Here is an 11998-nt window from a genome sequence, read left to right on the forward strand (position 1 = left end):
ATCCATGAAACAGGTAGCCCATGTGATCTGGTAGTTAAGATATTGGACTAGAAACATCAAATATCACTGAGGGACTTTGAACTGGGGTTTAGACTCTCTCTAAACCCTACATACCTCACATGAGGGTTCTTTTATGTACTCAACACCTCTGAAATCACCTATTCCCCAAATAAACATATCCCAAGAAAAAAACAGTATCATAAAAAAAACAATGAAGGCAAAACTCCAGGCGTTCACCATCTTAATTTTCCCCCAATGCTTTATCACTCATTCTGGAGAAGGCAACCTACTTCACGATCATTTGTTTTCCATTGTCTAGCAAAACTGGTCTTTTTAGATATCAGGAGGAAGAGCAACCTGATCACAGGGACTTATGTGTGCATTTGTGCACGCGGTGGTCTGAGCATAGGTTTGTAGCTGCAAAGGACTGGAGAAAGTTTTTGTTTTCAGATTCCACATCTACTGTATATAATCTTCAGTCAAGTTCTTTTTCCAAGTCCATTAACATGACTTCCATAAGATGAAGGGGGGAGAAAATTACTGGCTCACTCCCCCATCACCCAAAAGCCATTTAGTGATGTCCTCCAATTTCAAAACACTTATATTCTGGTTATTCCAGCCCAAGAAATATTCCTTAAAGGAATGGAATGGAATGGAACAATATTTTACACTAAGAGTCATCACACGGTGCTAAGAAAACGTACTCTGAAGAATTAAAATGTTGGAACGTGTCTTGCTTTTTTTTGTTTCAGGGTAAAACACATGAAAGGACTAGTTTGAGCTTGGCACATTCAAAACAAATAGGCTAAGATAATGAGTGATGTTACATGCTTTTGTTTCCTTTAAGAACTAGCAAGCACTTTGTTGAATTGCTTTAATAAACAAATCTAACCAGTTGGATGAGATTTGGAAAAAAAATGTTACAGCAGCATTTTTCTCTGTGAATTTTAAATCTTTTTAAAGTATTAATTTAGTCTTCGCAATTTTAAATTGTCTTTGTGGCATATCTTAATTTATTTTTATATCTAACTGTTATTGTACTTTATTCTCCATTCATGGTGGAATGAGAGCTTGCAACCCTAGACATGCAAATGGCAGCTAAATTTTTTATTTAACTTTTATTTCTCAATCTGAAATCATGTAAAACTCAAAGAGGTTGTTCCTATTTTCTGAGCTTGGTTGGGATTTTTTTTTTTTTGCAGACATTGTTGAACTAGATAACATTAGTACCAGAAGGCAATGGCGTTTGCTCTCATTTTATATATATTTTATATATGTTTTATTATCTATCTACATTATTATTTATATATAATTCCAAGGAAACAATCAAAAAGCCCAAAAGGAAACAGAAAACTCATACACACATCATCAGTAATCAACATCCAGATGAACAGAGATGAGACTAAACTAATGATCAAGAAGTAAACAATTCCCTAATCAATGAACTACCAACACAGTCAAACAAGCTAACAATAAACAACAGCCTAAAATCAAGGAACCACTAAGACCACTTCCACTAACACTTACAGGGCAAGCCACTGGTATATAAAACGAGAGCAAACCCATTTCCTTGTAGCACTGATGATGTTACCTAGTTTGATAATAAAATGTCTGCAAGAAAACAACCAAACTCAAGGAGCACCAAGGACCCTACAGTTCAGCCCAGAGGTATATAAATATTCTCTTCCATCAGTACCAAGAATAACTTTAGAATATACTTTATATTAATACAAAAGCATGATATTATGAAAATAAAGTCAATTCAATTTTTAATTATTTCTAAATAATTTCTGCCTTACTTTTTTATCTAAAAAAATATGTTGAATTACCAATCAGCAGACAATAATTACTGATCATGATCTATCATCATATCTGGTGCCCCCAAACTATGATATGTCTTCAACCTCCAGCATTTCCAACCAGAAAGGCCAAAAGCCAAGAATTGTAGGAGTTGTAGTCCCAGTACAGATTCTAGGGAAATAGCCTTAAAACTATATGAAAGTTATTTTATACAACAAAGACTATCTATTCTCTCTGAATTTATCTCCACCAGATATTAATGATGAAAAAAATAAGATGCATTTGTTGCCCTGTGATACACACTTCTACCTGTCTCTTCCCAATTAAGATAAAATTGTTATAAATAAAAGTGCAAATTATTTTTAGCACACAGATTTTGCTAAGCACTCACGTTTCTCTCCAGTGTGTAAATGCTGGCAGTTCTGCTTGCCCTAGTTTAACAGCCCTCTGCAGAAATATTCATTGGTGACATCAAGCTGATTTATCCCAAACAGGACTCAGGGAGAAGTGTGGTATTTATTCTCTCTTCCTGTCTCCAAATTAGCATTCTGTGTTTGCTGTCCAATGCAATTTTCACCAGTATCCAGGAAAACAGCAACTTATTTTCTAAAAAAAATAATAATAATCATAGATTAAAACAATAAAATTTAACAGAAATGAAGATAGGGCAATACAGCAAAACAGAGTTAACAATAATAGAAATATATAATATAGGACTGGATGTTCAAAATATTATGATCCTTTCCCCATATATAATTTAAAACTCTATCATAGCATGGCTCAGCCATTGTTAAGGTGATGTAAGACCTATCCTTATTAATGTTATTTTGACATAACAGTTCCATAACTCTAAAAGATGCCATGAAGAGACATGATACTCTGAAAACTCAGCCCAATAATATTTGAACAAAAACAATGAGGTCTATTCAATTCTAAGCAGCAGTATGTTTGATTTACCACTTAATATATATTAAGATATGTATGCGTATTAGAGGCCTTCAAATCTGAGGAATGGTTGTTGCCAGATGGTTAGTTTTAAAATAAAGTTTATCTGATTTGCATCCAGCTGTGTTCACCTGTCAAAGTAAATGGCAACAGCTGATGGATTGCATTCTCTCCTCTCCTGAAAAACTTCATGTGGCCCCATATAAGCGATGACATGTAAACCAACTTGCACCACATTGCACACAACTGCAAATGTTATTTTTCTCCCAATCTAAATAACCATTGTTTTATAGTTCACTATTCTAGGATGAGGATGTCTTTCAGGGCTACCATATTCAGGCTGTAAAAATCTAGCTAACTATTAGATGGCAACAAAGCATTACAGCTTTTGTTACAACCTAATATTATCAGCCTGATTTCAACCCATTTTCTCATGACGGTTAAGGTGCTAACTATAAACTAGGAGACCATGAGTTCTAGTCTTTCCTTGGGCATGGAAGCCAGTTGGGTGATTTGGGGGGCGGTTCATTCTTTCTCAGCGCTGTTGTTGTTCTGGGAAAAATAGAAGACAAGGCATTATGTGTGCCACTTGAGTTCTACCAAATAAATGTGGCAAATAAATTCTATGATACATTTGAAAAAAATAAACTGATGAAAGCTTGTACAAGATTGTACTGATATCTATACTAGATATGATTAGCTGGTACTTAAAATTCTATAGATTTTTTTTTCAATCTTGCAGAATTAAGAGCTGTAACAAAATGGCTAGGCTCCCTTGCTATACTTTTATCACCTTGTATTTCTAATCATAGTTTCTTCTGCGCACACAAAAAAAGAATGATTTGAAGAAGAAAGAGTTTCTTTATTTACAGATTTAACATCACCTGAATCAGGTGGTAGAGATTTACCTGTGATTTATGAGCCCTCCAAACCTACCAGGATTATCAGATATACTTGATAAAAGGTGCAAGTTCCAGTTTCTCTTAATCAGAAGACATTCTGTGTGGCATAATAGCAATTGTGAGATAACAGTTGATGATGGGTTTTTAAATATGTTTTAATTTTTAACTGTAGTTAATTTATTTTGGGGCTATTTAATTTTTTTTTTAATTTTTGTATTGTTGTTTTTTATTGTTGTAAGCCGCCCTGAGTCCTTCGGGAGATAGGGTGGCATATAAGTCCCAAAAATAAATAATAAATAAATAAATAAATAAATAACAGTGCCCATGTAGTTCAAGTGATTCATCAGGCTGATCATGGCAGAAGCTAACTTTAAGAGAGCTGAGAGAAAGAAATGCAACAGCAAGAATTTTCATTGTCATTCCTGGGCACAATATGACTTCAAATGAAAAAAAAAAATTAACACCATTTTAATGTGGCTCATTAATCACAGAGCACCCCCAGGATTTACTTTAGGGAATTCATCAAGGAACTCCCAGAGCACTTTAAAGATCATGACAGTACTTATGAGGTAAGAAAGGGGGATGTCTTTCCAGGGGTGGAACTCTGGTAATTTTGAAATAATGCAATTTGTAAATTGCAATAATTAAAAAAGAGAAAAATAATAAAAACTATGTAGGTTTGGTCCATTTTAAATTAATCTTAATAAATACAGCAAAATTTGTTTCTGGTGCATTATAATTGGCATAGATCTATTAGTCCCAGAAGAATTCAAGGCATGCAGCCAGCTGAACTTGATGTGTGAGGGACTTTTTTGCATCATACAGAGGCAATTCAAAACATCACAACTAAGATTGATGAACACTTGTCCTACAAATGTGAGTCAATATAACTATTTTCAGCCATTATTATCTACAATTAGTTTTTCTATTTACCCATGGCTATGAAACTCAGTAAAACTATTTCAAAATAGTATACTATTGAGTATTTTTAAAACTAGATACCACAAATATTATTTTTATATCATATGTACATATAAATTTTATTCAAGCTAACTCCTATGTGTACAGGTAGTCCTTGACTTACAAAAGTTCAGTTAGTGACCGTTCGAAATTACAACAGCACTGAAAAAGTAACTTATGACCACTTTTCACACGAATGACCATTGCAGCATCCCCCTGGTCACGTAATCAAAATTCAGATGCTTGGAAACTGACTCACATTTATGACCGTTCCAGTGTTCTGGGGTCATGTGATCCCCTTTACTACCTTCTGACAAGCAAACTCAATGGGAAAGCCAGATATGCTTAACAACTGTGTTAGTAATTTTTTTTAATCCCATTTATATCCCGCCCTTCTCCGAAGACTCAGGGCGGCTTACAATCTAAGAAGCACAAACCAATGTGCTTAGCAATAGCCTTCATTCTATGTATATGCCTGCTTATTAGGGCTTTCACACACACCCCAAGCGGCATTATTACAAAGTCAGCTTATTGCCCCCAACAATCTGGGTCCTCATTTTACCTACCTCGGAAAGATGGAAGGCTGAGTCAACCTTCAGCCTGGTGGGACTCGAACCTGCACTAATTGCAGGCAGCTGGTGTTACTTAAGGAGGCATTAGCCCACTGCTCCACCAAGGCTCCAATTGAACAATTGCAGTGAACAACTGTGGGAAGAAATGTAATAAAATGGAGCAAAATTCACTTAGCAAATGTCTCACTTAGCAACAAAAATGTTGCACTCAATTGTGGTCGTAAGTCAAGGACTACCTATATTTGCATATGTAAATGGATTTCGCTTGAACTAAAACATGAAAGAAAAGGGAAGAAATGTACAGTGTTATGGCCCAATTATTTATGAAGAGTTGCAATATTTTGGAATCAAACTATGATTTGATTTTGCAAATCAAAATCCTGGCAACTGCCTGGACAAGTTTTTGCAGATTACTTGGCAAGATTTTTGGAAGTAGTTTGCCTTTATTTTTTCCCCTCTAACAGCTAAGATTACCAGATATCTGAATAGGTGAAGGAGTACACAGACAATTGGAAAGGAAGACACACTAACTATTTAACTCTCATGGCATCCATAACAAAAATTACAGCGAAAAACTACAAAGTACTTGAGCCTGCAAGTATATGAAATTGCTTTTTCCAGAATCAGGCTGGTTCTTCAATTACAATATTTTTCCTACAAATCTTTATTTTCAGGAACATACACCGACAATAATTTAGCTGATACCAACACACTATACCAATTTCACCATAGAAATGTATGACAAGTGATGTGATCTATAGACTACAGTGAAAATAAAGTTGAAGAGGCTGAATTGAAACCGAATATTGGAATTAAGAAATAAATTAAACAACATAAATCTAGGCCGATGAGTCTGGTGATGGACAAGGGAAAGAAACAGACAAGTTACAACGTCACAATAAGTAAAAGTCTTGAATGACTACTGAAAACAGTCCAAATTTTTTAAAAAACAAAAACACTCAAAATTGAACAATATTTTAAGACTATGCCTGGCAGATAGAAGACATCAGGATAAAAAGGTGGTCATGTCCTCCTTCTGCCAGATGTCCGCCCAAGGTTACCCAGATCACTTTGTGTTAAAGCAGCATTGCAACTCAAATTCTCTTAGTTTCTAACCTGGTGTCTTAACTACTGCACCAATTGACTCTCCTCAAGAATTGACTGGTGATAAAATAGGAGTGATTTGTTGATCTGCTTGTTTTTATCAACATCAGATACTATAGAACAGACATGTCAAACACAAGGCCCGGGGGCGGATCCAGCCTGCGAAGTGGTTTCATGTGGCCCAAGAAGCCATCCTGGAAACAGTGAGGGAACAGCCCCCACTGCCTTGGCCCTGGCCGAGAGACCCTCCTTCTGCCAAAGACCCTCAGATCTGTCCCACTCCTGCCCAGGCCCCCGTAAGCACCCTTTATGCGAACGATGTAGAGCTGGCCACGCCAACCCAGTAGGCCATACGCACTCTAGCCACGCCCACCCAGTAGGCCACGCCCACCCAGGCCACGCCCACCCTGGCCAGTAGGCCACGCCCACCCTGAGGGCAACTGTAATGCTGATGCGGCCCTCAATGAAATTGTGTTTGACACCCCTGCTATAGAATATGCTTTCATTGTTCATCCTATAAAATAGTATGAAAGTATTAGCACATTCTGAAAATAAGAAAGTACAGACTAATATTGCATAATATATGAGTTTTTATAGAATATGGGGATAACCTTGAAGAAGTAACACAAGAACAGTATTGTAATTAACAATTTAGCTCTGAAATGGCTGTCTTATAAACTCCTTGTGACAAGCAGCTGTCAGGAGTATTTGTGGGCAATCTCATGTCCTCTCCTTGTCTGGAGAGGAATTATAAAGAGCTGGTCTATAGTATTTGCCAGCTCTTCATTCTGCCAGTGACATCTGCTTCACTTTTTAGAGCCATCTAAAAGGTTTGCCATTTATTTCCTGGAAGTCTCAGGACCATAAAATTTTTTGATTGAATTTACAGTAATTTGTCAATGTAATCGTTAGAGCAAAAAAAACAACTTGATGGCACATAATCAGTTTCTCATTTCTCTGAATCTGACCATTTTTGTTTCTCATTTCTCATGTGGCCATTCTTATTTTAATCTGTCTCATTCTCATGCTAGATTGAGATTTTTTTAAACAAAAGCTTGCACTACAACTTTTATCCATTTTTGTGCACACTGCTTGAAAGGTTAACATTTTTGCTTAATACGTTGCAGCTTTTGCAAATTATTTTGCACTGATTGTGCACCGATATAGCACACTATATTTTGCACACTAAATAGTATTTGCATGTGTTTCTTCTCCCTAATACTTCTTCTTTGGTGACCTGCTATGCAGAATTCAGAGAAAGGGGCATTTCAAAAGATGACTGTGGAGTTTGGGAACTGGTTTGCAAATTAAAATTAGGTAAGCTTGCATGCAAATATTTTCTCTTTCCTAACACTTACCAGTAGTATAGGGAGAGTTCTCTTTTTAATCAAGATAGACACTTATCTCTTTACGCAGTTCCAAATGTTTGTGAGATTAAATCTTATTTGGGATAGGGGTGATTTATTTTTATTTATTAAACCAACGTATATACTGGCACATCTCACAAACAAGCGACTCTTATATTTAGAAAAATGTGGCAAATAAGGAAAGTGTTATGCACATTATCTATTCCACTGTTTCATTTTACTTTCTCCCAATGCTTATTTTGGCCAGGATACAGATTTTCTTAATGTAATATGAGAAGAGGAATCATGGATGAGAACAATTAGAAGGCAGTTTTATTTTTCCTTGATATAAAGAAATCACTCAATGATATCTAGCTAGAAGAAACTTCAGTGGTAGAATGTGTGTGAGACGGTGTCCATAGTCTAAGAAACACAATCCTTTGAAGTCTACTAGGTATGTATTTTAAATTAAATTTATACAATGATAATTTCCTTTTATAAATTAACTTCTGCACACCTCAAAATTAAAATGTAAAACACAAAAGCATTGGGAAGCCCTTATATAACAGACATCATGCAGTTACTTATTTTGCACTCTGAGAATCTCTTCTTCACAAAATGGGGTATTATTTATAGTATTTTTTGAATAGTCAGTTGAAATTGCAAGCCTCTTTCTTTCACTTGAGCTGCTTTTCGTCCAAGCTGACCCAATGTAATAATCCTACTACCATATTACAGTTCAACTGACCTACACAAAGCTTTGCATTTTTACATCAGGACAAAAGAAAAACGGCCATCAGATAACATATAACTCTATAACAATAGGAATTTCCTCCTGCCATTCAGCCTGCATGGAAGAACAGAAGCTCTGCTTTCTCTGGTAAACATGACTCTTCTGTTTCTGACTTTGGCATACAAAGCAATTAAAATTGCTTGCTGGGATACCCCGCCTTGCTAGCATCACTGCTTGAGCTTGTGTGTGTGTGCTCTTTCAAGTCACTATTGACCCAAGGCATAACTAGATCTCACATCTCCCAATTTGTATCCTCATGCCTCAATTATTACACAAAAACTGATTTGTGACATTAGCTCACACCATACATCCTTTCATTGTGGATCCAGACTTGTCCTTTGTCTACAAACCTAGTGCTCAGCACTGGAAATAATATATAAACTTTACTACTTGTAATGCAGAACAGTTCCCCTCCTCGGAGTATTTAATTTTATCTCTTACAAACTTCCTTCTCTCATAACTTTAAGCAAATTTTAAAGTGAACAAAAAAAGTTATTTGTAGATGGGAAGCTTTTTTTAAAAAAAAATCACAAACTATCCCAGCAGTTTTTTGTTTTGTACTTTCTTACTACTACTATTTCACTCCGGGTATATGTACCATATACATTTATATCTATTGAAATATCAGTTTATTAAATGAAGCCAGCATTGCTAAATTCCCAGAGCCCCAGCCAACATGGCCAATGGTGAATAATTCTGGAAATGTTTGATCACTTCTTTAAGACTGCAGCTTCCCATCCCAGAGCTTTGTTTTTTAATGCCTTTCAGTCAGTGAAATTCCTAGTGAGTGCCTAGACCAGGGTAGGCAACCTTGGCTCTGTTATGACTCGTGGACTTCAATTGCCAGAATTCCTGAGGAATTCTGGGAGTTGAAGTCCACAAGTCATAAAAGAGCCAAGGTTGCCTACCCCAGCCTAGACAAATCCCTGAACAATTTTCTTAACAAGATTTCAGATGCAACTTGCGATTGCCTTCTTCCTAGAATGGAGGGAGAGTGGTTGGCCCAAGCCAAGGTAACTCAATTGGCTTTGTGTTTAAGGCAGGACTAAAACTCATGTCTCCTGGTTTCTAGCCTGATACCTGAACCACTGTATCAAATTGGCTCTCTGTTTGTAACTATCAATTCATAAATTCCTGCAATCCATGGAAGCAGGGACTCTACTTACTGCAAAAAGTACTGGGCGTCAACTTCCCTCCACCCAGTACGCTCCCACAGAGAGGGCCTCCTCAGGGTGCCACCGGTCAAAGAATGTTGACTGGTGGCCCCCAGGGGGAGGGCGTTCTCTGTGGGCGCGCCGGACTTATGGAACCGTCTTCCGGTCGAGCTGCGGATGGTGCCTGACCTCCACTCCTTCCGGCGCGATCTCAAAACCTACCTTTTTGAACAAGCTGGCCTGGCCTGATGGGATGGGGTTTGGTTTTATTAATCTGTTTTAATCTATTTTAATGTGTGTTAACTTATTCATGGGCATTTGTTTAATCGTTTTTTAATTTTTGTATCTTGTTTTTTAATATGTATTGCCCTGTTCACCGCCCTGAGTCCTTCGGGAGAAGGGCGGTATACAAATAAAATAAATAAATAAATAAATAAATAAATAAATAAATAAATAAATAAATAAATAAATAAATAAATAAAAAGAGAAGTTGTATGATAACTCCTGCCTTACCACTGCATAAAGATTGCATCGTATTCTCCTATCTCCTCCATCTCTAAGTCCATTTCTTCTGCTTCACCCTCTGATTTCTGGTTTATTTGTTCATACTTTGTTGTTGTTGTCTGGGAGCTTTCCAGTTGTAGCTTCGATGTGGAGATTTGGTCCTTTATATCATCTAGGTTATTTTTAGTCTCATTATGGTTTCTTTTTATCTCCTCTTTATGTGCAAGAATTGTTTAATGAATTTGCTGTAGCATAGAGTGTATTTCTTTCTGAAAGGTATTTGTTTTTTCTTGAGGCATCATTCCTAGAAATCCTCTAGAATCACCAGTCTCAGTAAGAGTGGAACAAAATCGTCTAGTTTTCTGGTCTTTGTATATAGCCTTTATAATCCAATCCTAATAGCAATATTTTATAGTATAATATTTTAATGTCTATGGATGGGCAGAGTTCCTCCCCCAAAATACTCTACCTAAATTATCTTTCTCATGGAAAGCAGCTTTCACAAAAAAAGGAAGGAAGGAAGGAAGGAAGGAAGGAAGGAAGGAAGGAAGGAAGGAAGGAAGGAAGGAAAGAGAGAGAGAGAGAGAGAGAGAGAGTGAGAGAAAGAAAGAAAGAAAGAAAGAAAGAAAGAAAGAAAGAAAGAAAGAAAGAAGAAAGAATTCTTTGAGAGATTAAATTTACTTTAATTCTTGGCCTGGAAAGCTGCTTGGCAAAGAAAGAACGCAAGAGTTAGACTTAAAAAAATAGAGGATTTGATTTATCAGAGGGGGTACTATCTGTTTAATATACCTGTTTGAATATGATTAAAAGAACAGATGACCCTTAGATATAACTAGATTTTTATAATGGAAGACATGATTTAGAATTAAAATAGCATTCTTTTTCTTCTTTTGGTATGGGAAATTTGAAAATAAAAGGATTCGTATGAATAAATTTTTTAGCTATATAAATGTAACTAATATTGAAAAAATCATAATTGACAAAGATACTTTAAATATTGATGGGAAACCAAACTTGATATTGATATTATTGTTATTTCTATAATATTAGTAAAATATGAAGATGTCTATATCTAATTTTGTATACATCAATAGTACTAAGAATTGTAATTGTTTAATGAGGGGGAAAGGGAAAAAATGGGGAAGAAAGGAAGATCAAAGAAAAAATACTGGATTGTGCAATACTGAATAGATTTATATTGAAGAAGTTAATGTTAAATATGTGAACCCAGACATGTTGTTTACTAAGCTCTAAAGATTGTAATTTTAAAATATTAATAAAAACTACATAAAAAAGATCGTATTTTTTGATGTTTATTTATTCTGAATGGAAACTAGAAATGCAGTACTGAAATATTCAACATTTATGTCCATAGACATTGTGTTTTTGTGTTCTACATAACATATCCTTTATGTAAGGGTTGCATTGCTGAGTTCTATTTTGGCTAAAACCATGGGGTTTTGGTGCTTTGAATCCAAGTACAGATGTACTGTATATTTCAAGAAAAGAAGGAGAAAGCCAAGATTTGTGTTTCTGCTCACAACTGCCTCCTTTCTAAAATAAGCCTGTCAGTGCATATCTACAGGTACCAACCCCCCCACAAAAGTTACAAGTGTACCAAATATTCAATCTTCCTGTTTGTAAATATTCTGTGGTATTAAAAGAATCCAAGCAGTCTAGTTTTATTTGATAAATGTATATTCCATGTTTTCTTCAGGAGCCTAAAGTGAGATGTGTAGCAGTTACTCTTCCATTTTTCCTTACAACCATCCACTGAGATAGTGTTGGGCTGAGAGATTTACTTAGCTTAAAGTCATTCAAAATGGGTACTGGCCTTCCCTAATCCTAGTCCAACACTTGAAGTTCTATAACATGGTGACTCAACCACGTCTGCTAGCTGTTGAAAAATACATTTTGT

At 35.9% G+C, this 11998-nt stretch overlaps 2 protein-coding genes across 3 annotated transcripts in view; one reads left to right on the plus strand and one right to left on the minus strand.

The window, feature by feature from the left end:
* LOC310643865 (uncharacterized protein) overlaps positions 1-11998 on the plus strand; it is a 707877-nt gene that overhangs the window by 579126 nt on the left and 116753 nt on the right. The gene's annotated exons all lie outside the window — the stretch shown is intronic.
* The window catches only part of HIVEP2 (HIVEP zinc finger 2), a 140237-nt gene that overhangs the window by 80442 nt on the left and 47797 nt on the right, over positions 1-11998 (minus strand). The window contains exon 2 of the mRNA XM_083368180.1: positions 2192-2406. The gene's annotated coding sequence lies outside the window, so the exon portion shown is untranslated. The remainder of the gene's footprint in view (positions 1-2191; positions 2407-11998) is intronic.

This window comes from Vipera ursinii (assembly GCF_947247035.1).
Source record: "Vipera ursinii genome assembly, chromosome: 1".
NCBI classification, from domain to species: Eukaryota; Metazoa; Chordata; class Lepidosauria; order Squamata; family Viperidae; genus Vipera; species Vipera ursinii.